We start from the raw sequence: 22,673 nt of genomic DNA on the forward strand, positions 1-22,673 counted from the left end.
TGTATTTACTCAACCAGAGGGGGTTCAATTACAGTATATTTAAGCATATACTGTATAAACATGAGCGGCAGGGAAAGGGCTCAGAAAGAAACGGAAAAGACAGCTAAAGCTTCATCCAAGCCTAGACAGGCATCAAGTCCAAGCTTAATGTACGGCCTTTCAGAGACTGACCTGGGAACAGATAGGCAAAAGCACTGATTTCCTGGGACCTGATGCTGCTGCATCGTCTCCAGCCGAGAGCGGTCAGGATAGCTCATTGATTCCAGAAGATTCAACAAAATTGAAAATGGCCTTACCTTCCGCGTTGTCAACTACCCCTCGTGAGCCGGGAACATTGACTCCAAGTGGGCTTGCCACTTCCCGCGTGAAGCATGGAGAAAACCGAAACGATCTGTTCGAGCCGTCATGGCCACCGCTCTTGTGGGGGACATAAAGGAGCTAAAGAATAACATAAAGAAGGATATACAGTGGTACCTCGGTATACGTCTGCTTTGGAATAAGTCCAACTTGGTATACGTCCTGTTTGGATGCGAAAAATTTTGCTTGGTATACGACCTTTGTTTGGAATATGACTTGCGTGCTAGAACACCGTGCGTTACCCTTGTTTACCTCTCTCGAGACAAAGCCACAACTGCTCACGAACGTCAGTGTGCCAGTTGCTAGCATTCAGTGAACAACCTGCGCTATAACTCTCTGTGAATTTTCACGTGTGTGGTATAGCGGGTCCACAGCTCCTGTCAAAGGTCAGTTTTAAAATAAATAATCACCGCGCTCGCTGCTTGGTGAGGGGGCATGGTGGTTGTGTGGCTGAAGCAGTTCTCATGGCGATTCGCGATGTGGGTGTTTCTCACCTAAGTGCACAGGTAACAACAACAACAACAAAATTTATTTATATAGCACATTTTCATACAAACAGTAGCTCAAAGTGCTTTACATAATGAAGAATAGAAAAATAAAAGACACAGTAAGAAAATAAGTCAACATTAATTAACATAGAATAAGAGTAAGGTCCAATGGCAGAGTGGACAGAAAAAACAAAAAAAATTCCAGACGGCTGGAGAAAAAAATAAAATCTGTAGAGATTCCAGACCATTAGACTGCCCAGTCCCCTCTGGGCATTCTACCTAACATAAATGAAACAGTCCTCTTTGGATTTAGGGTTCTCACGGAAGGACTTGAAGATGATGGTCACGTAGACTTCTGCCTTTTAATCCATCCATCATTTTTGGAGCATCATGATACTTGGAGTAGGTGGTGGTGGCACAGGCCAGAGAGTAGGTAAGAGACCATCCACAATCCTGATTGCTCCTGGGGCTGCTGATTTCAGCTGCCATGCCCTCTTGATAAATAGAAGCGTGAGTCGGCTAGAAGGGGAGGAAAAAGAAAGGAAGGAAGAACAGATGGACGGACAGACAGGAGGTTGCAGGACAAAGGAGGAAACAGTAGAGAGGGAGAGCGAGTGAGCGAGCAGGCTTGTGTTGCAGCTGGACAGGGAGCCTGGGTGTTGGGCCGACACCCGGGGAATAGTAGTAGTGGTCACTCCCGCTGAGTGATCATGGAGCGGGATTGACTGGGAGGAGGATGACTTTCCATGTAAGGCAGCGGGAGTTGGGACTTGGGCAAGTGTACAGTATTCCCCAACCCTGGTCGTTGTGGATCCCAAGTCGCTGTCAGGAGGAGCCTACTGGAGCCAGGGATCGGAGAGGTGAACTGAACAGCCGAAGTAGGTAGAGTAAAGGTCAGCTGCAAGTAGGGCGACTCCCCTGTTGAGAAGCCCAGACAGGGGAAGCAGGGGGGCCTCCAGGTAAAAAGGCACTGGGCTTCTTCTTTTTTTTTTTTTAAAGAATGCTTCCTGCTGTATTTTAACCTCGTTTTTAAGAAGACTTTTTTTCTATTGTTTTTAACCTCCACGTTTCACTTCTGATTTTATGGATTTATTTATTGGAACTTTGGACACTGCACTTTAATTTGAACACCTTGTTTTGTTGATTGTTTTAATAAAAGCACTTTGAACTTTTTCACCATCCCGTACTTTGTTGTGCCTCACTGCTAAGCTCATCAGTGACATTACCGACGGTGTAGGGTTCAAGGGCTCCCGGACAGCAGATGGGAGCAAACAGCAAACCCACATCGTCACAATGTGATTTTGTGTTTTTTCACGTAAATTTGAATTGATTGTTGAAAAGTATGAAGGTGGCATGCGTATCCGGGACATGGCTGTTGCATACCGTTTGCCGAGAACGACAGTATCTGCGATTGAGAAAAACAAAGATGTTATTAAAAAGTAAAGTGAGGTTAAATTTCCATTTATTTCATCTAATTGCTTTTGTATTTATGTATTTTAGTATTAAGCAGTGTTTAAATTTTATACAACCCCATCAATGTATAATATGCCAATAACAATAGGATTTTTTTTTCATGGGAATGGATTCTCATACCGAGGTACCACTGTGAATGATATAAGGAAAGAAATAAAGGACATACACAAGACAAACAAGAAGCCATTTCAGGATATTAAAGACCAGGAAAAATGTTTAAATAATCGCTTTGAAATAACCTTTAAAGGTATGCAAGAAAAAATTGAGGAACAAATACAGGAAAATGCATCTAAGTTTGAGAATAAACTGAGAGCACTTGGCACTCAGTTGGAAGACATTAAGCAAAGTTGAATTGAAATAGCTGAACAACTGGCATCTATCACTGATGGGAAAGCAACGGCTGCAGATTCCAAATGAAAATTACTCAGAGACAGACTTGCTGTACTGGAAGATGGATGCAGAAGGAATAATATTAGAATCAAAGGTCTTCCTGAGAATTGTGAAAATCCAAACCCAGTAAAATTCATAGCTGAATTATTCACTAAAATAATTGAAGAGGACTTGAAATCAGACACAGAGATAGCAGCAGTTTATTGTATATGGGGATCAAGTACCTCTAAACCTAGGACTCTTATCGTGCATTTTGAAAAATTACAATTTAAATTACATATAATGTTACTTCTCAGACAGAAACAAGAGATTATATTTGTAAACGACCACATTCGTATTTTCCCTGATTTCTCACTCTCAACAGCTGCTAAATGTGCAGTATTTTCCAACATTAAACAGCGCTTACGGAAAGCCGAGATCAGATACAGCCTCTTGTATCCTGCCAAACTGAAAGCGGACATTCAAGGCAAGCTCAACATTTTACTTCTAGGAAGGAAGCAGAAAAAGAGCTAAGAAAACTGATCCCGACACTTTTTTGAAATACGATCGTGAGTCGCCTCCTGTCCTGTCATGGCAAAGATCTTACCGGCTGTTTGATCCGCTTGCAATGATATTGTTACCATAATTATACATCCTATTTTTTAAATTACAATTATATGCATATATGTTGTGGAGCCGACCCGGACACAGACAGGCGGACATGCTCTTAATCACCACCACACGTTTATTATATATACAATATTTACAATAATGGTCACTCAGACCCAGTCCAGTGCACACTCACAAACCCCAATATACAGTCCTGGCCACAAATGCCTTCTTCTCGGGCCGCCTCCACTCTCCTCTCTTGCCTCGTCCTTCTTCCACCCGACTCTAGCCTTGAATGAAGGGAGACGGCCCCTTTTATACTCTCCCGGATGAGCTCCAGGTGGTTCCTGGCATTCCCCTCTTGGCCACACCCCAGCGTGGCGGAAGTGCCGGCTGTCCTCCCGGCAGCTCTCCAGGTAACCTTCTAAGTCTTCCCCCCAGCACTTCCTGGTGTGGCGGAAGTGCTGAGGCAACAGGTCCCCAAGGCATTGGGGCGCCTCCTGGCGGTGACCACGGGCCCCTACAGGGTGGGGATCTCATGCCCTCAACCTGTGGCCCCCAGAGCAACCAGGAAGGCATCCCCAACGTGATCCAGGGTGGGCCTTGACCCTCTTCCGGTCCCTCACGGCGTCCCGGCCGGGTCGTTGCCCCTGGCATCCCTGACAATGTATATATGTGTCGTTTTTTTCTTTTTTTAACATCATACCCTTGGTTTATTGTATTAGGGTTTACTATGCTTATCCAGGGATACTGTTTAACATCATTCTCTGGGTTTACTCTCTTAAGACTGTTTAAGATTATATTTTATGTTCATAGTATTTAGACTGTATTGTCAATAGATATCTATGTTTTAATCCTTATATGCTGCTGCTGTTGGGCTTGTTTTGTTTTGGACTTGCTCTGTCTCTAGGTATGTCAGAGGACTGGGACTTTTGAAGTGTGGTCTAGCCTCACGTCGGGAGGCCAAATGAGGGGCAGAGGAGTAGGTGGGAGAGAAAGAGAACAAGCTATATCTCATCTGTTTTTTTAATCCTTATAATCACAAGTGGCAAATTAACAATAGGCTTCATAGTAATAACTCCTGGGAAAATTGGAAATTAATATAAAGGCTGCCTTATCTTAAGTTAAGACTACAAAATGACAATAAAAGTTCAGAAGCAATGTATTCATGACCAAACAGTTAACTTTGTGAGCTGGAATGTTAAAAGTCTGAATCACAGATTAAAGAGAAAGAAAGTATTCTCTCACCTAACAGGTATAAATGCTAAAATAATACTTTTGCAGGAAACCCACTTATTAAGCAAGGATCGGTTTTGGCTGCACAGAGGCTGGACAGGCCAAATATTCCATTCCAGCTTTACAAAGAACAATCTCATTTGTAGTATCAGATGTAGTATCTGATCCTGAAGCGAGATATGTGATTGTTATGGGTAATTTATTTAACTGTAAAGTGATTTTGATAAATATCAATGCACTCAATGTGGATAATAGGGACTTCATCCAAAATGCATTTGCATCAATTCTCAATGTGAACACTTATGAAATTATAATGGCTGGGGACTTTAATTATGTTTTAAATCCAGACCTAGATAGGTCTCCTGCCACAGGTGCGATGACATCTAACACTTTAAAGATAATTACACAATTTGTAACTGATCACAATTTATCAGACCCCTGGAGATTTCTAAACTCAAACTCAAGTGCATATTCCTTCCACTCACCACTGCATCACTGTTACTCAAGAATTGATTACTTCTTTATAGATAACAATTTCTTGCCTATGATTAAATCCTGTAAGTACAATGCCATTGTTATCTCCAACCACTCCCCTCTGATCATGGGGCTAAAATCATTATACCTGACATACTCATCTCATGCCGAGTGTCTTAACCCACTTTTATTAGAATACGAGAAATGCACATAATTTATATACAAGCAAATCACTTTTTTTATAGACACATACACTGGGAATCTCTGAAGGCTTTCTTAAGAGGAAAAAGTATGTCATATCTTTCCCTCAGAAGTCAATTGGAAACTAAGAAGGTATCTGAGCTAATCAGTGAAATTACCAGAATAAAGCAAGATCATGTCAGGTATCCAAATGAGGCACTTCATAGGAAAAGACAGGCTGTACCTTTTGACAACTAAAGAAACAGAACAACTCATGTTTAAATCAAGACATCATTATTATGAACATGGAGAGAAAGTTAATAAGATATTATCTCAACAAATCCACAAGCAGAAAGTTCGCAATGCAATCCCAGCAATTACCAACACAGACGGAGACAAAATCATTGACCATAAAAATATAATGCACACATTTTATAAGTCCTTATATTCTACTGAGTTTAAAGAAGACAAGACACAACCTAATGCATTTCTGGATGCATTACAGATACCACAGCTCTCAGTGCAGAGGAATTGGGTAAATTCACATTGGAATTACTAGAAGCTATAAACTCACTTCAGAGTGGGAAAGCAGCAGGCCCAGATGGCTACCCTGCCAAATTTTATAAAATATTCTCATTTCTCAATTAAGCTAGCTCCCCTTTTATTAGCAACATTTACAGAAGCTAGAAACAATACAATTCTGCCTCAAACTTTTTGCCAAGTATTAATTACTGTCTTTCCTAAGCATAATAAGGACTTATTACAGTGTGCATCACACAGACCAATTTCACTTCTGAATAATGATGTTATGATACTCTCCAAAGTCCTAGCTAGAAGAACTGAAAAAGTGCTTCCTTCGGTAATATCACAAGACCAAACTGGATTTATTAAAGGTAGACACTTTGCTTCCAATCTTCAACGCCTGTTTAATGTAATATATTCACCCACACAGTCTAACACCGCAGAGATATTATTATCGTTGGATGCTGAAAAAGCATTTGATATGGTGGAATGGAACTACTTTCTCACTACGTTGGAGAAATTTGGGTTTGGACCGAACATTTGTGCATGGATCAAACTACTGTATACCAGTCCAGAAGCTTCAGTTTGTTTTAATTCAGACTACTTCAAACTAGAACATGGTACTATACAAGGATGCCCCTTGTCACCACTGCTTTTTGCAATCGCCACTGAGCAGTTCACTGTTGAAATGCTTATGAAATAAAAGGGATTATCAGAGAAGGACAAAAAATTTCACTATATGCAGATGACATGGTACAGTATATGTCAGATCCACAAAACACTGTGCCTGCAGTCCTAACAGCACTTGCAGAATTCCAGAAAGATTTGTGGTCTAAGAATTATTTTGAATAAAAGTGTGCTCTTTCCAGTGAGTTCTCAAGCACACAATATTAGATAGGGCACCTTCCCTTTTATTATTGCAGATCAGTTTAAATACCTAGGGGTAAACATCACAAGTAAAAATAAAGCTTGTTATCAACAAAATGTTGCCGTCTGCGTGGAAAAAAATATGCAAGACTTGCAAAGATGGTCTACCCTTCATCTCACTTTAGCTGGAAGAAATAACATCATCAAGATGAATATCCTTCCTAAGCTTCTTTTTCTATTTCAAAGCATTCCAATATATATTAATAAATCATATATATTAATAAAGGGCGACCCTACAAAGACCTAAGGCAGAAGGTGGCATGGCTCTACCTAACTTCAAATTTTATTATTGGGCAGCAAATATACAAAGATCCCAGAGTACAGTGGGAAAAGGATCTCTCACTCAACATCTCAGAAAAGGAGAGGAAGGTAGCAATGCTCCATATGTGCAAAGCATACAATTATTCAACTTAAAATTATATACTGAGCACATCTGTCTCACTTAAAATTGTCCAAAATGTTTCCAGGGCAAGATCCAGCCTGCAGACATTGCAATAAAGTTCCAGCCTCATTGGGCAAAAAATTTTGGGCTCACACCAAATTAACATCATTTTGGACCAATATCTTTAAATGCCTTTCAGATATCCTTGGTGTCACAATCTCTCCTAATCCACTAACAGCTGTGTTTGGTGTACTCCCAGATGGGCTTAAAGTGGGGAAGGTCAAACAAACTGTAATTGCTTTTACTTCACTATTGGCACATAGATTTGTCTTATTGAAATGGAAGAATCCTAACTCACATATTTTAAGAGAGTGGGTAACTAATATTATATATTATCTGAAATTGGAAAAAATCTAATTCTCACTTAGAGGATATATACAAAACATTTTCAAAACCTGGCAGGATCTAATCAATAACATTTTAGAACAAGCATTTAAATTGAGGAAGCGGATTCTCTTCCCTCTTTTTTATTCTATTTATTTTTATTAATTTCTTAATTTATCTTTTTACTAGTTTAAAGGTTTACTCGTTTGGCCTAGCTCTCTCTCTCATGGGTGGGGGTTGATTTGTATTGAACCTAGTTTTGTTAAACTTGATTTGCTTGTATGGAATGTTATTTGATTTAAATAGAATCAATAAAATGTTTAAAACAAAAAGACTCCACAACCCTAAAAAGGAAGAAAGGATAGAAGGTTTAAAAATGTAAGACTTGATAGGCAGTGTTTGACACATTTGATATGGCATACAGATGATTTACCATGTTTATTCAGATATAGAAAGCTGGATGGATAGAAGCATCTGAGCCATTACTATGTGATGTAGTCCTCTTAATCTAAGAGAGTTCTGTTCTTCCATTGGACATTGTTCAATTATTTCATCAACAGCCGAAAGCAAGCAATAAAACTCTAAGAAATGGTGAATAATTAGATCTGCAGCTATAAAATTTAAACATTAGAATCTTGTACTTTTAAAAGCGGCAATAAAAAAGGAGCAGCAAACTGATTGTGGAAGTGCACGTAATGAAGGAGGGGTTGCTTAAAGGCATGGAAAATTGCCAAAGCAATCAATGACACATCTACTGTATGGCTACAGGCAGGGATGATTAAATACCACAGATTGCTTTCAGATCAATATGTTAGTTGTCAAAGGCCTATGACTGCACATTCTTAAAAATCCCTGTGCTCTGCCTCTCCATGTTAGGCCCGCTCATTCTTCAATTTGCTATTCAGCCCTATGAAAGGCAGTTTTTTGTATATTGTATAAAACCAGATACATTAAAACTCTTCTCTTCTCCATCTCTCCATTATCCAACCTCGAATAGTCCAATAAAGGGTTGCAGGGAATTGGTCGTATCTCTCCTGCTGGAATCGGTCATTCTGTTACTGCTTAGTTTTACCAATGGTGGGCTTGCTGCTGCAATGGTGAACTCATTTCTAATTTGCAAATGAATTCCCTCAGGAGGCAGTAGACAAATTTTAACCAATGCACTAAGTATGTGACAGGGTGTAGGCCATTTCCAGTATTGATTGGTTACCACAGTCTGCACCTTACTCAATTTGGCTGTTATAAAGTGCTGTGTTAGCTTTCTAGATTCAAAACATAAAAAAATAAGGAACCATAAAAATGTTATAAATACTCATTTATTTCTGGGAGGATGAGTCATAATGAAACATAATTACCCCTGTGATCAATCACTTATAAATATATATATATGGGGGAATTCAAACCTGAAAACCCCATCCAGCTATGCCTATGTTCACAGCACATACCTTAATATGCTGTATTTCACTTGACAGGTGCAAAACATGTCCAATTCTGGCCATCATGTTGTCCTTTTGAGTAAATGGTCCTCCTGCCTCACAAAACACAACAGTGCACAGACTGGATACCCCCCAATAGAGTTTGAAAGTCTTTATCACAGAATCATTTTTAAATTTTCATAATTAATCTGAGCAGGTGATAAATAGCCCCACTCCTCAAGTTTCTGCTGGTGAGTCACCCATTTATCCTATGCAGTTCAACTGCCACAGGTGAGTGAGCAGACCATTCACAACATCAGTGTTTGTTGCTGTTGTTGTTGTTAACTGAGAACAAACACTAAAAATGCTCTTTGATACAAATTATATCAACAGTTTTGTGTTTCCTGGATACAATTAGTTGCACTGTACTGTGTTAAAATTAATGATTTTAAAATAGTCCTTCCTCTATTACAAGCTTGCATCAACCACATATATTTGGGACATCCCATATGCATGTTTTCTCACCCTAGAAGTGTGAATATCAGGTTTGTTGATAACTGTAAATGTAAATTTGCCTCTCTTACTGTTACTAAGTGTGACTGTGACCTATGATCGTCCCGGATACGGCTGCTTCAAAAACTGAAAAAATGAATGGTTCGGTACAGACATATTTTATTTATTATATGATGCCAGTCAATCGCAATTGTATGACTGACATAAATTTTTTATTATTTCCTTATTGCAGTTTTCCTGAATTGTTAGAACACTAAACCCTTTTCTCTGAACCAAAAGCTCAGTGGCCTGAATTCATTTATTGAATCATTCACTCTTTTGACAATACTATAAATAATTTTCACCTAGTGAAACACAATTTGCAGATCACATTGCCTCTTTTTGCACAACTCTAAACAAATTCTCATGCAATAAAGCACGTTTTGCACTACGTTGCACTTGTGATGCATAATGGTAAACCGCAAGTGGCAAAAGGTAAACACAAAGCACAGCTGTCATAAATTAAACACTGTGACTCAAAATTGGTAACACTTGCTTCAAATGATGTGACACAACCAATATAAGCCAGTTCAGAGTGCACACAGGTTGTTGAAGGTTCATATCAACAATGGACAGAAACAATCAGAGATGCAGAAGATGAGTGTGTCTAAGAGGTGGGGTACAAGGAGGAAGAGGAGAGGGGCAAGGAGGAAGAAGAGGGGGCCGAGGAAGAGCAAGGCAAAGAGAAGTAATTTCTGATTAAATTTGAGATACTGTCATAGACCATGTTCTTGTCCATAGAATGACAATGAGGGAAGCAGGACAATGAGTACAACCCAGTATCAGAAAATTCACCATAATCCACAGATTCAGACAAGAGAACAGGTACAGTATAACTGTTTTTTTTGTCTTTGAAAGTTCACAGTACTACTATATACAGATGTTTCAGTAGACAGGGAGGAAAGTCCATCACTGTTTATATTGTACTGCATGAATATTTTTGTAACTGCACTTTCACTTTTCGTAGAATTGCAAGACTGAAAGGACAGCTATGTTCATTCAGCAACAAGAGGCCATTATAGTTGACATGGTCAGTCAAAACAATACCATTAAACTACAAGTACTACAGCAATGTGTTATTGAAAACAGCACAAACTTTGAAGGATTCAGTGTGTCAGCCTTTCCACCATCGACCGTGTCCTCCAATGCAACACGGTGCACATGAAGCAAGTGTGCAGAGTACCCTTTGAGCACAACTCAGAAAGAGTTAAAGAGCTGCAATTTCAGTATGTGCAAGTAGGTGTACATTCAGGCGCATTTAGAGTAGTCCAGATTGTTTACAGTATAATATTACTGTGTTCATACTACTGTCAAGCTCAATGACATCACAGTATGTACAATGTATGTAAATCAAGAGTGCATATAGTGTACTCTACAGCATAGGTCTGTCTTTCTGTAGCACTTACAAAACTATATCTATTTCTACATAGAGAATTTTTGAATTGGATTCCATGGACAGACCCCATGAATACATTTATGTGGATGAAGCAGGGATCAGTCTCACAAAGAGGAGAAGGAGAGGCCAGAATATAATTGTCCAGCGGGCCATTGTTGAAGTCCCTGGCCAGCGTGGTGGCAATGTGACACTATGTGCTACCATAAGCAACCGTGGGGTTCTATAGCATCATGTCACACTGGGTTCATATAACACCCAGTATCTTATTACATTTCTTGGTGGTCTTCAGGATGTCTTGTTTGGACTTGAACAGCAGGATCATGAGCTCAACGAGCATCCTACCTATGTAATACCTACCTAGGACAATGTCAGTTTTCACCGTGCTGAACAGATAAGAGAATGGTATAACATCAATGAGCAATTTATCGACATGTATCTGCCACTGTACTCCCCTTTCCTCAACCCAATAGCAAATTTATTCGCTACATGGCGATGTAGAGAATATGACAGACAACCCTACACCAGGGTAAATCTCCTACAGGCCATGAAATTGGCCTTTGGTGACATAGTTGTGGAATTGTGTCAATGGTGGATTCAGCACATGAGAGGGTCTTCCCCCATTGCCTGGTGAGGGAGAATATAGCATGTGACACTGATGAAATGATGAGGCTGACCCAGCCCAAAGATGTGATGAAGCCCAATGACCAATCACTTGTTTACAATCCTTTGATTTTGTACCATTTACAGTGCATCATAGCCTGTGGACTGTGGTGTACTTGTCATTTACAGTATGGAAAATTCTGTCTTTTCTAGTACTTTATTTTACTTTATGTACAGTAAATGCTGAATCCACTGAGTTATGAAGCCAGAGTCCTCACCCACACAAAGCGTTCTGCTCACATTTCCTTTGTTCCCTCCCATCTTCACTGGTTACCGGTTCCAACAAGGATTAAGTTCAAGATCCTTCTTCTCACCTTCAAAGCCCTACATAAACTTGCCCCTCTCTACCTCACTCAGCTCCTAGTATCATACACTCCTTGTCGCTCTCTCAGGTCCTCGTGCAGTAATCTCTTTACTGTCCCACGCACCAGACTCTCCACCCTGGGAAGCAGGTCCTTCAGTGTCATGGCCCCTCAACTCTGGAACTCTCTTCCTCTGTCTCTCCAAGATTGCTCCTAATTCTCCACCTCAAAACTTTCCTCTTCGACAAACTTGTCTTTTGTGTGATCCTTTTTTTGTCCATCTGTATGTAAAGCGACTTTGGGTCTGTGAAAGATGCTCTATAAATGTAACTTATTTTTATTATTATTACAGTTTTTGTCTGTTGCTTGAACACGTTTTGTAAAACTTGGCTCATCGTGTCAAAACTCTACACACAAGTAAATAAGAAACAACAATGGAAAATAAACCATTCACATCTATGTCAAATTGAAACTCTGCTATCAAAACCTAACAATCCTTTGTCAAAGTTTCATTCTAATGACATAATGATACCCATTTGCATCATATGAATACATTTTCAAATCAGCAGCAACACACTAGTCTACTTTATATAAAACACTGCAGGCTTTTGTTTGCACTGTTTTTATTCAGTTCCACAGAAGGCACGTTTTCACAACACCCAAAAAATGGAATACTAAATACTGTACATTACAGTTGTGTACTTTACAGTACAGTAAATTCAGTTAAAGCAACAATAAAACAAACAATACACTACTGTAAACACAGAAAAACATAATTGTGCATAATTGGCCTTATGGATTCTGCCGTCTGTTGGGGTCTGGCCACAGGATCTCATCAACATCACCAGCAATGTCTTCTCTCACTAAGCATCGGGCAAAATATCCCCTTGTGTGCCGAATCCATCCATGGATTGACCTTACCTCAATGTCTCCGCAGACCTATTCCATTGCCTGCAGAATGGTTGGCAGTCATATACGCTCCATCTCCAAGCGGAAAAAAACTGTTCTATAGGGTTGAGAAATGGCGAGTAAGGGGGCAAATACACAACTTCAAATTGATCATGGTTGGTGAACCAGTTCCGGAAGATAGCAGCCTGATGGAAACTGACATTATCCCAGACAACAACAAACCTGGGCTGCTCTGGTCTGTCCTGTACAACTGCATCATGAAGTGCATCTAGAAATGTGATTATGTGTCGCGCATTATAGAGACCCAGTTTGGAATGATGGTGCAGTAGCCCTCGGAGGCTTATGGTGGAACACAATGTGATATTTCCCCCGCGCTGCCCCGTGACGTGCACAATCGCCGTTTGGCCCAATATATTACAGTACATCCCCGTCGTCTACTTTTGCTAAGGTTAAATCCAGCCTCGTCAATGTAAATAAATTCATGAGGCTAAGCAGCTCCATCCATGTCCAAGACTCTCTGCAACAAAAAATACATATTGTGGATGGCATTACTCAAAACACACAACTACACTACTACACATACAGAACCACCCCACCCCACCACACAGGTATCTGTGTAGATTTCTGAATATATCTATGTGGCACTGATCCAATGGTACATATTCAGCAGTTACTGGACTGCACCCATTCTGTATTGTAAATGTAAAGGACTGTAACACTTACCTGTACATATTTATGTTGAAGTCCTTTGACCCTGACACTGTTCCTCTCAAATGGGACCCTGTACAGTTGCTTCATGGTCATGTTGTGCTTTACCAAGATGCCTCTGATAGTGGTAATGCTTACTCCATTTATGTTGTTGATGTTTATATTTGTTGCTGTAGCTGGTGGAGATGGATTGCATTTTTTGCTCTGACTAGGTTCACAATGGCAAGTTCCTGCTGTTGGGTGAACTGGCGTTGGTGTCCACCCCCAGTAGGTCTTCTAGCCATTCTGTAGAAGAATGCAACCACACATTGTTACTGTATTGGTTTGCTTCTTTTTTACAGTACTGTATATACTGTACTTTACTGTGTATACCATACACAGTACTGAAACATCTCAACATGTTATCATCATATGTTTTACCAAACTACCACTTTTGTTCGAAAAGGAGCATTACCCACCCTGAAATATAGTATATGTGATATGGCAATGTGATATGGTACAGTACTGTAAATACTCTAGATACAGTCTGAGTAGAGAAGAGAGTTGAAGACATACCTGTCTTTCAGTCGGAATTTCCTTATTATGGATGAAACTGTGAAACGGCTTAGATTAGGGTGGACTCTCTGCCCAGCTTCCCTCATAGTCAGGCCCTGGTTTATGACATGGTCCACCAAAGTTGCTCTTATGTCATCAGAAATAATGGTCCTTGCATGGCCTCTTCGACCATGTCCTCCTCTCTGTCTCTGTCTACCTCTTCCTCTACCTCTGCCTCTAGTTCTCCCTGCTTCCATGCTTGCAAAGTTCTCAAAATGGCTTAAGTGAAGTCTTTTTTTAGCTGGCTGATTGGTGTTCCATTTTGTAAGTAAGTATTTTCATGTGTGTATCTAAGTATTTTCAATTACCCAGTGTGTTTTGTATTTTGAATAGATGTGTTTTCCCAATGGTACCCTGAGATTTCATTTTTGAACGAAGTGTCTTATGTATGAAATAGTGTGTAGTGTGCAGGAGCAAGTGTGTTGTAGAAAGGAGCGAGTGTGTTGCAGAATTGCAACCAAAGTGCAAAGCAGCACTTTTGTTTAAGGTATGGTTCCACTTTGTTTAAGGTATAGTAACAACAACATCAAGTTATGTTACTTTGGTTTAAGCATATGTCTATAGTGTTCAAGGAATGGGTAAAAACTGTAATATAGTTTTGAGAAAATCGTTAGATTTTGCAAGATGAATCAAAGGTTTTATGGTAGCTTGAATTTTAGGGTTGGTGCTCAGTGTTTTGAGAAAAGGAGAGGAGATTTTATTAAATGTGTTTTAGCAATTCAGAAAAACTGTATTAAAGTTGGGACCGTTTCTGGGCATAGGTGGTCTAAGCAAGTGCCCAGGTCAGCCCCTAGTGGTTAGGGAACATTACTGCAGCCCCATGTAGAGATTCCTGTCTTTATTTTGTTTAGAAAAATTTGTCAGGACAGGACTGGAACACAAAGAAATGTTTATGTTGTGTGCTTCAGCAGCACCAGCACTGTCTTCACTATGCACAGCACAATCTGTTGCCCAGATACTGACCTGGGTGACAAGTTATTTTTTAAATAATACAGACTTATGAACACACACTCAGACTCAAAGCAAATGTATAAAAAAATGTATATTGTTTTATATTATCTTCGCACACTAGCAATGTTTGGTCTTAATGTGTGGCGACATACACACAACAGCAATGATGATGATGCCAACAATAATAATCCTTAAACTGTAGCCAGAAATAGCAAAATAAAATTAAACAATCAAAATGACAACAGGACTGTAGCTCTTGAGTGAATTGCTAAAAGCTGATTTAACCCAAACTACGATTGTCTCCCAAATGGAAATACATTAAAACTCATGTTAAAACTTAGCAAATATCGTCCTCTGTTGTTCAACACCATTTCTGAGATTCGAACTGAGAACACTAAAAAATGTGGACTTTTTTTTGGATAGGATGATTGAATTATTTGCATAGAAGCATATGGCAAAAAGAAATTCAGATCAGGTCAAGTGGGGGACATGCACATGGCGAAAGAGCTTGGGATCCTGGTTGGCAACCATATGACAGACACGTGGTCCAGTCCCACCCTCCAGAAATGACCATCTATGTGCCACAGGCTGGTGTTACATGGGCATCCCCTTGGCCTGGTCCAGCCATTCAGGTCCTCAACAAAGAGGATCCTGCGAGTTGGATCGCCCTCAGGAAATCATGCCACATGGCTGAAGTGCCGTAACTGAAGCTCCCTCAATGCAGGAAATGTGGATCATTCAGGACTCTGTGCAACAGAATGTATCTTGTGTATTGCACCTTTTGACTCTGGAGGATGATATTTCGTCCTACTGTGTACTGTAAGTATATTGTTAGGATGACAATAAAGCCCTACTTGACTTGACTTGACTTGACTAATTGCAGACTGCAGTACATCTGATGTCAGTCATGAAATGCCCCAACATTATGAAAAGCCCACAATGCCAGTCTTGTAACACTCATCGCATTAGACTATGGTTAACATCAGGACCCCATTAAACTATGGTTAAGAGTATGGTTGTGGGAGGGTTATCTGACTGAAACGGCGTTTTGTCACTGATGTTGTGGACATTACCTGACCTATGTTGTAGGTATTGCAGGCTGCAGTTAGACCCTTCTCACTCTGTGAGCAACTGCTCATTTGAAACAAAACCAAAGTCAAATATGAATTGTGGGTAATGATTCCTATCTAAAGATAATCATTATATTCTCAATTTCACTGAATGTTGTAATTATTTATTATTAAAAAAATATATATGTAGAAGTCACCATCATCAAAAGGTACATGTTTAGAAGGTGGTTTAAACTATAAATAACTATAGAAACACAAAATGTGTTTTAAGCAAACATTTAAGTGCTGTCTTTCTTGATTTTCCTTTAACATTAAAAGCAATAAATAAAGACTACTAATACAGGCTAATTCCTACTCATTTTCTGAAATGACACCCCTCATGAGTATATTTTTTCTAGACAGTCTTCTAAACAGACATTGCTATGACTGGCCATTCTCAAATTGTGAATTTATGGTCCTATATACTTCGCTGTCCCCAATCCTATCTTCAGGTCTCAATGTACAGGTCTGGCAGTGATGATTCCTCTCAAAGCGAACTTCGCCTTGGGCAGCAAAAATCCAAGAACCTGATTGGAGGTCTTACATGCATCACCCAAGTAACAAAAAGAGGCTGATTGCTTGCTGTGGTGTTATTGTGTCCCACCATGTCTGTATGTTAAACATTTAAGATTTCAATTTAATCTAAATCTTATTCCAAGGGCGTTATAATGTTTAAACATTCTCTCCTAGTAAACTAGAATGGGATGTTTCGCTTCTTCTAAATATTAATCGCGTCTGCACTCGCAATAATTACAATACAACTTTATTATCTTGCGAAGAGTGTGCCGTGAAATTCGTTTCTATGACCGCGCTCTAAACCTGACGACATTATTTATTAAAAAGGCAGGCGTGTCGTGAATACCGGAATCCGAATCCTGTTGTGCCGTTTATGGACAGGCGATGGCATCACAGGAGGCCGTCCTCAAATTCCGGAAGCAAGACGTTACAGTTACAGTAGAGAGGCAGTCGAGAGGCGGTCAGCGGTGTGGCTTCGTGACGGCGCTGCAGGTAGGAAATTGGCGTGTTCGAGCATTTCGCTTGGCGGCTTTTTCTCTGTGTCTTAGGGAGAGACATAAACACACTGTGAATGAAACAGGGAACAGTTGCACACCTGCGATTAAAATATATAAAGTAAATTTCCGGAGAACCTCAAGTATCAGAGATGCAGCACGCTAACAGGGGACACAGATCGGGATTCGCGTTCGGGGCTTAGAAAACTCACAAAATACAGGAAGAAGCTGACATACAAATAATGTAAAATTGACAGGATATGTGTCCAAACTTGACACATATTGGGTGGTAAACGTTTCTTGGTAAATTAAGGCTTTGAGGCACTCGGCAAAAAGGGACTGGGGGTGGGGGGATACATGGACAGAAATCTTGATGGAGTGAAACAGCTACAGAGGTCGCCACCTGTGTAGTCAGTGGATGGTTAAATGGACAAAAGATGACAAAAAAGGAACTTCGGCGATCTCATTGCCGGTAAGTCTTGAGCAATATAAGAAGAGTCACCTCCGGCAACACATTTTAAAATTAGGAAGCAATTCACTGATTCCGGCGTCCTGGTTATTGCCCAAAAGTCATTACACTTACGTCTCTTTTGCACTTTAGTTCAGCAAACATAAATGTTGACTTACAAGGAATATGAATATGCATTTCATTTCAGTTTGCCCATTACTCACCCGTTTACCAGTCTGATGAGTTAAATGCCGGCCGGCTTGGTGTGCGTGTCAACAAGCAGGTGACGCTGTTAGTGAGCCTGGGTGGTGAGGAAGACCGTGGACGCGCCTTCTTCTGTCGAGCTACAAGGATGCCTGCGCGCCCACTTGGAATATAATGATTCCAAGATGACTTGGCAGCACTGCGGGTTCAGCGTTCATCGTGTGAGTTGGTGCGAGTGTTAACAGGAAAACGAGGTTCATTTTTTCATCTGCCTGTCGGGTGATTTGGCAGCGAACTATAAAAAAAAACTTTTATGACGATTAAAACACTAACTTGAAAAGTTAGAGCTCTGTAGAAAGCGAAAATCCCTGCCCATGAGCACAGTGCTCAGTTTCATACTTTAGTGCACTGGATCGGATCATAATCAACCGCGAGAAAACGAGATTCTGAGGGACGACTGGAATTCGCGCAAGGTAAAGTTAAATGAATGAATAAAAATATGGGGAGACTTCCGCGCTTTAATGTGGACTTATTTAAAACCTCATATACTGGTAGAAATTGTGAAAAGAACATTGTACTGCGTAAGGAAAGAAACCTCACCGCAAGGCTGGTTGTCCTGTTGAACACGAACTGCCAGCATTGCGCAGGTCTGTGTGTTCCTTGTCAGTTTAGCGTACTGACTCAATTTCAAGGGTAAATGTGGAAACGATGGCACTAATGAGATGTGAATGCTGAGACCTGGCGCTTATCGTTTGGTTGGACTGGAAACATGTTTGCTTTGCGATTCTGACACTGATGTAAAGAGCCGAAGAAAAATAAACACCTTAGAAATCAAAGATGCACAGGACCCATAATATTACCCTACTGGTTACAGTGACCGATTTTCTACTGAGAAGGTCTTTGTGCTGGTTACTTACACCAGCATAGCCTCGTTTTGGTCTGGTACCCCAGTCAAGACAACGGATAGCTCCATTGATACCATTTGTTGTCATCCCTGAATTTGTTTAAGATATGGATAAAGGAGTTCTGAAGAAGTCAATTTGCCAATGCTTACCTGAAGAGAATAAAACTAATCTGTGGCATAATGTTCAATATCTTTTGATTTACGATTGAGTTTTAATATCTCCATTTTCTGTTTCATATGTTTGATATTTCCATTTAATATCATCTCTCCATTTAATGAAACCATTAGATCCATTTTAGTGGTGTGGAAGCCAAACTGCACACCTGGCGATGTTAGCAAAAGCGTTGCAGTGTCAGATAAAATTTACTGAAGATCTAAAAGATTATTTGAAGAAAACCATAGCTGGTCTCACTCATTTACCAGCAGATACCAGTGATTCACTTTTTTCTCAATTGCCACTAAAAAGAAGTCTATATATATTGTTCAGTGGCTGACTACTAATAGCAACAGGTTAACTATCTGGGGCTAGTGAGGACAGAATTGATATCCTTTGGTCTGTACATAAGCCATTTGGATTGATAAGTGAAAGGGGAGTAAGTGGTAGAATACTGAATGTGGCAAACTAATTTTGACTATAACAACAGCAGTATGTTTCTTGTATATCCCATAATCACACAAAGGTTGCCTCAGTGGGCTTTAACAGGCCCTGTTTTTTTACAGCCCCGCAACGTCTACTTTCCAAGAAGACAAAACTCCCCCAAAAAACTTCTAGGAATAAAAATGGAAGAAATATTGGGAAGGGCAATTCAGAGAGACCCCCTTCCAGGTAAATGGGGTGTTAAATGAGTGTCAGAAAAATGGGGGTAAATACAACACATAAAACAGAATACAAATAATCCTCTTCAGAGTAAGATGGCCAATCTATTGTTGCCACCTCAGAAATACAACAGTAGAAACTACTTTGTTCTTGCACAGCTTTTCATCCTCGCCAAGGGTAGGCACAGAACACCGTAGCAACTCTCAAGGCAAAATGCAAGAATAGATTATATAATTCACTACAGAATTACCACCTATGAGGAAATAGATTTGTTCAAATACATCAAAAACAAAGTAGAAAGTAATTAACATAAATGAAAACCAGCAGTATCTATCCATCAGAGATATTGGGAGAGCCTAGATATTAACAAATTATCAAATTTCTTATGTTCTTATAAGTTAATGGTAAAACTGTGGCCAGATGATAGAAATGGAGTCAGACAAACCTGACACAGTCTCTGAGACCTCGGTCAACTAACCACCTCCTCCCTGCTGGCCATTCTACCTCCTCAGTTTGGGCGAGCCATTCAGACAATGGGGCCTTCCTAGCCAATGTTTCCTTTGCTCCTTTATCTGATATGACTTTTCCATAGACAGGCAAACTACTTGTCAGTAAAGCAGTGTTACTGTGTGCCAGGCAAGGATACTAGGACGACAATATACAGTAGAAGACAACTTATCCATAATTGAATTTACATGAAACTTGAAAATTAATCAGCCTGTCTCCATCCTCCACAAAAAACCTTCAGTTGATTTTCGCCTAATCACCAGGATGCACTTAAAACTTAAGTGTCTTTCCACAACAAGCATATATTGGTAATGTCTGTCTTTTGAGCGTACCTCATCTTGATGAAAGCCAGCCATGATTTATGGATTTTGTTCCTGAGCATCCTATGATTTTTGATAGATTCAGACATTATGAGAGTCTAGTGAAAGAGTTGTTTACTTATCATCAACAACAGGAAAATATTTCAATGTATTAATTTTGTTATCTACTGAGTTTGAGGTCTGATCAGATAAAGAATTAATATTTTATGTCATGATCCTTGTATTATGAGATGGCTTTATGTGGAACACACTAGCTGTTTTCTCTCTTTGTACATTAAATTTGCTGCCAAAAATGGTGTTGTGCACTTCTGCAACCATCATGATTGCCAATTGTAAGGAGCTGTGCCATTTATAGTTCCACAGCTTCTATGCTGTCTTTGCGCAGTGCTTTTCCACTTGTAGAAGTTAATTTGCAGCTCCTCTCCCTTTTTCACATCAGAAGGTAAGCCAGCCAGCCTTCTTCCCTATTTGCTGCTAAATGAGCACAATATCAGAAGTACAGTACAAGATGCTTGTTTCGCCACACCTTTTTTGAGCATGCATGTATGCTAAACAACTGTTCATATTACCTAATAATTGATCCTCAATCTACTGATACCTATTATTATCAGTAAATTATGTCCATTTTATTTATGATGTTCACAATGCCTTGCTTTTCTCATTTTGCTGCCCTCACTATAATGCAAATTCAACTATATCTAAATCATAAACTGGGGGTGAAAACTGAATAAGCAAAGTTTAGAGGACAAGGCCAATCACATGGGTCATGTTTTTCTTTTCATTCATGGATAACTTTAGGTGAAAACTAATTACACAACACTGTTCTGTAAGACCTAATTCATAAAACAGGGCGGAGAAGAGGTAGGAGTTGTTACGTTATGCTCCATGTATTAGGGAAATTTGTCATGTAATTGCCAGCAAACACCCAAGCTGTTACAGTCTTATGATGAGAGGACAGCCAAAGTAGAACTCAGTTTTTCTTTTAGAATGATGAAAGCTTGATTTATTGGTTTTGTTTTGCCTGAGGTTTGTAATTTAATGCTTAAAAGGGGGTGTACACTTTACTTGTGGTGTTGTGACATTTATAAATAACAATAATAAAATAAATAATACACTTTTATATAAGTTGACATGACTTAAAGCTCATTATATAATAAAACTTGCTGTGGTTACTGCTGTTTTTGTTTTATTCTGGCCTCAGCATGTTACAAGTGATGATGCATGTGTAGGCTTAAACAGAATTCTAATTTGAGGATATTCAGAAATTTAAGGTAGCACAGTGGCCAGTTGTGCTGCCTCCTGAGACTGGTGTCCTAATTCTCTGCATTATCGTTTATGAAGGTTGTTTTCTCATTCTCCCTTTCTGGAGTTTATCTTTGGGTCAATGTTTCTGAACCAGTGGGTTGCAACCCACTTTTGTCATTGGCTGTCTCTTGTGGGTAGTGAGCTGGTATATTTTATAATGGAAGATGGTCACAGCGGGTTGCAACTCTGACGATTGCACTTATATCACCAAGGCGGATTCACCTAAAAGATGAAACGATTTAAAGTATGATACAAAAATATAAGCAAAGATTCTGCTGTACTGCCTGAGACACATATCCAAAAACCCTGTTTTAAGTGCTGCTTAGCCCAGTAGTTCTTAAGTTCAGTCGTGGAGGCCCTGTGGCTAAAAGCTTTGACTGCAACAAACTTCAACTTTTACAGTATATAAACTTAATTTCACAATCACAGAATGAACATCTCATTAACCTTTCCAAAATAAGTGCAGCAAATGACAGAGTGGCGTAATTGCAAAATTGCATATTAAGTGAGTTTAGATGTTCATAGTATTGAGGTTGTTAATTAAATCTGCATTATCATTAAGACAGATATGTCACAAGCACTATCATTCTGTCATTTCTTTCTACCCAAGCAAGTAATTTAGTAGTTCACACATTATATACTGCAGTCTAAGGGTATAATGCACATTTAGTGTGGCAGGATATATATAATTGGACACCTGTCTTCATAAAATTACTTGTTATTTCATACTTGCTGTGTTTCAGTATTAGTCCAAACATTATAAACTTGTTTTCTAAATTATGTTTGTATTGAAAAATTAGCAAGCATAAGTGTATATTACAAGAGAATAATTAGCATTTGTATTGGATTTAAAGGGTTTCGTCATGATTTTTAGGGTACATTTCTAGGTGCTCTATTCTCTTACTGTATGAACCTTAGCAGATCTGACATTGAATTAGCTGTAGCTTGGCATTCTTTGTCATTTACCCCCATGTCTACTCTTCTCATCATTAATTGTTACTATTAGGATGTGATTAAGAGAGCACATTTCTCAAAAAATGTTGAATTAATAAGAAGTAGAGTTAAACATTTAAAGCAATAGGAAAATGCAAATAGTTCTACTTCTCTCACAGTACTGTGGTTTTCTGAGGACAAAATAAGAGAATAAAAAAAAAACATCCA

The 22,673-nt window shown here is 39.5% G+C and overlaps 1 protein-coding gene across 2 annotated transcripts in view; it reads left to right on the plus strand.

The window, feature by feature from the left end:
* The first annotated feature begins 16,939 nt into the window (after window positions 1–16,939).
* upp1 (uridine phosphorylase 1) overlaps window positions 16,940–22,673 on the plus strand; it is a 33,369-nt gene continuing 27,635 nt past the window's right edge. For both annotated transcript variants that reach the window (XM_039737637.1, XM_039737639.1), the window contains exon 1: window positions 16,940–17,005. The gene's annotated coding sequence lies outside the window, so the exon portion shown is untranslated. The remainder of the gene's footprint in view (window positions 17,006–22,673) is intronic.

This window comes from Polypterus senegalus, chromosome 15 (genome assembly GCF_016835505.1).
Source record: "Polypterus senegalus isolate Bchr_013 chromosome 15, ASM1683550v1, whole genome shotgun sequence".
Lineage (NCBI taxonomy): Eukaryota > Metazoa > Chordata > Cladistia > Polypteriformes > Polypteridae > Polypterus > Polypterus senegalus.